Below are 208 nucleotides of genomic sequence, written 5' to 3' on the forward strand. Positions count from 1 at the left end.
TTGTTTTGTTTTTTGAATTCTACTTTTTTGTTTTGTTTTGGTTTTTTTAATCTACTTTTTTTAATCTACTTTTTTGTTTTGTTTTTTGAATTCTACTTTTTTGTTTTGTTTTGTTTTTTTAATTGTACTTATTTGTTTGTTTGTTTTGTTTTTTGAATCTACTTTTTTGTGTTGTTTTGTTTTTTGAGTCTACTTTTTTGTTTTGTTT

Source organism: Nematolebias whitei, chromosome 7 (assembly GCF_014905685.2).
Source record: "Nematolebias whitei isolate Nwh7 chromosome 7, NemWhi1, whole genome shotgun sequence".
NCBI lineage: Eukaryota > Metazoa > Chordata > Actinopteri > Cyprinodontiformes > Rivulidae > Nematolebias > Nematolebias whitei.